This window comes from Erigeron canadensis, chromosome 3 (assembly GCF_010389155.1).
Source record: "Erigeron canadensis isolate Cc75 chromosome 3, C_canadensis_v1, whole genome shotgun sequence".
NCBI lineage: Eukaryota > Viridiplantae > Streptophyta > Magnoliopsida > Asterales > Asteraceae > Erigeron > Erigeron canadensis.
The window spans coordinates 12,826,098-12,829,196 of NC_057763.1; the positions used below are offsets into that span (position 1 = coordinate 12,826,098).

The following is a 3,099-nucleotide window of genomic DNA, read 5'->3' on the forward strand; positions in this document are numbered from 1 at the left end:
CTTTTTATTTATAATTTGTCGATATACGATATCTTGAAATGTACTGTTATATATATATGTCATTCCGCGTATTATGTTGGATGTCGTATAGATAATAATAATAATATAATAATATTATGTGAATATCTGAGTAAAATTCATAAAAATTGAATGAACATCATAAATTCCCTGACTTTTTTTTTTAACATATAAATTCCTTGACTTTACATACACAAAATTCATAAACATTTAACTTCATATTAAGTGTTAGTATGAATAACATTACTCGAATATTGCAAAAATAATAATTCCAAAGTAGAAAAGCTCAAAAATTTTCATTTATCAGCCAAGCATTAATATAAATTTCATGGTGTACTTATGATCAAAACATGAAAAGTAAAAACAAATTACTAATGGCTTCTTCAACCTTTCTTTTACTATTACTTGTTTCATTAACCCCATTTTCATCATCAAAAGAGACTCAAGAAACATTCTATCAATGTATTTCTAACATCATTGCCCCTGGAACCTTTTTCACACTTAACGACACAGATTTTTCTCCTCTTCTCAATTCTAGGGCGATAAATCTTCGATTCACAACTCCTTCTACTCCAAAACCCGAAGTTATTTTCACTCCGTTGAACGAGAAACATATCCAAACCGCGGTTATTTGTGCTAAAAAGCTCAACATTCAGCTTCGGTTTAGAAGTGGAGGCCATGATTATGAAGGGTGCTCTTTCACATCTGTAATGGACCATCCCTTTATTGTTATTGATTTAATAAAAATGCATGGTATTAATGTTAATATTGAGGAAAATTCAGTTTGGGTCGAGTCAGGTGCCACACTTGGGGAGGTTTATTACCGGGTGTCTGAAAAAAGCGAAACCCGTGGGGTCCCTGCAGGGATTTATATGAGTTTAGGCATGGGTGGTCATATCACGGGAGGTGCATATGGGCCAATGATGAGGAAATATGGGCTTGCAGCCGATAATGCATTAGATGCAAAAATAATTAATTCAAATGGTGATATCTTGGATCGAAAATCTATGGGAGAAGATGTTTTTTGGGCTATACGCGGCGGTGGTGGGGGTAGTTTCGGTGTCATTGTTTCATGGAAACTGAAACTTGTACCTGTTCCTACCATGGTTACAGTTTTCAATGTTGAGAGAACGTTGGAACAAAATGCCACGAAGACACTTTACAAATGGCAACAAGTAAGTCCTAACATTGATGAAGATCTTTGGGTTAGAGTCATTATTAAATCCTCAAACATATCTGGTACAAATAACAATAAAACAATAAGTACATTTTACCAAGCACAATATCTTGGTGGGTCAGACAAACTAATGGATATCATGAATAAGGATTTTCCCGAACTTGGATTGCAAAAAAAAGATTGTCTTGAAAGAAGTTGGATCAAGTCCGTTATGTTCCAAGCGGGCTATCCAATCAACACCCCACCATCCGAACTCCTCAAAGGGAAACCTACATTCAAGAACTATTTCAAAGCAAAATCGGACTTCGTAAAAGAAGTAATACCAGAGGATGGGTTGGAAGAGATTTGGAAAAAAATGTTGGAAGGGGAAGAAAGTCTGTTTATGATTTGGAACCCATATGGAGGAATGATGAGTAAAATTCCCGAGTCATCGATCCCATTTCCTCATAGAAATGTACGTTTCAAGATTCAGTATGTGGCCTCATGGATGGACAAAGATACGGAAACCATGAACAAACATGTTTATGCGATTAACAACCTTTACAAATACATGACCAAGCATGTTACAATGTCCCCAAGACAAGCATATGTGAATTACAGAGATCTTGATCTAGGAATGAACAACAAAAATAGAGTCAATATGAGCTATAAGATGGCGAGTTCCTGGGGAGAAAAATATTTCAAAGGTAACTTTGACATGCTTGTGAAGATCAAAACTGAGTTTGATCCTGATAACTTCTTTAACCATGAACAAAGCATTCCAATTCTTCCTTCCTAGAAGTCGAATACTCAAAAAATCAGAAAGATACTTATATAGTATTCTCCTCTATTCTTATAATGATTATATCGTTTTAGATTAAAAAAATCAGAGAATGGATGACAATTTTAATAGACGATGTTTTTTTAGTACTGATAACATTCAAAGTAACGACTACCTTTCGTTTAAAATATAATTAAATAAGGTATTTTCACCCCAGAGATGACAAAAGCATGGGATGTCACGTCAAATCAAATAGACATAATTATTAATTACATAGAAAACACTACATGAATAAGATTTACACACCCACAATCATAAGATGTTATTATAAATGTTCATCTCAAATCAAGGGAGCATCAAGGGCGGTCCTATACACCATCATATCAGTCTAGATACATGGACATAGTTAGATTCAATTTTTTTTTAGTAAGTAAATGAGAAATTATGTTTAAACAGATTTTATCCAAAATTTAGACTTACGTGAATTATTAATTAAGCATGTTAAAGCATTTGAAGTGAATGAGTTGCAATTGGACACAATATGATTTTAATTCTTGGATCGGATACAGGGGTCATAGATCACGTGAATATAAGTCAATCAAGGGAACACCAACAAAAGTGTGCATATCCCTACAGTTTAGCTAACATAAGATGTGTGACGCCCTTGAACCAACCAGCTCTATAAGTCATCAGCCTTGATTCCTTGTATTCACTTGATTATTTGGAAATTGTAGTAAAATATGTCAACATGAGGTTAGTAATTTTGTAGGGTTAACTAACTTGAATTATGTTTTTTGTCGATAAAAATAATAGTTCTTACAATACAAGTGAGGCTATAGAGATTACTTGCAATAAGCTTTTGCACTTGGAGTCACACTAGATTCACACATAATCACTGTATACATAATCAATCACACATAATACAAACAAACAATAGGTATTTTATCATGTTTACTCTACCCATATTAGGATCTCATGTAACATCTCGCCGTTTTGACTGGTCAATGTTACGGAACTAGTGGTTTTGAAATAAGTCAAACTTTAATAAAATAAACTTTTGTAGTGCAAAGGTAGGCGTATCAATAGTCGTTGAAAATGTAATTTTGAAATAGACAATAATATGTCAATGAAGAATTGGAATGAG

General features: G+C 33.6%; 1 pseudogene; it reads left to right on the forward strand.

The window, feature by feature from the left end:
• The first annotated feature begins 368 nt into the window (after positions 1-368).
• LOC122591513 lies at positions 369-2,012 on the forward strand (annotated as a pseudogene).
• Positions 2,013-3,099: the final 1,087 nt, after the last annotated feature.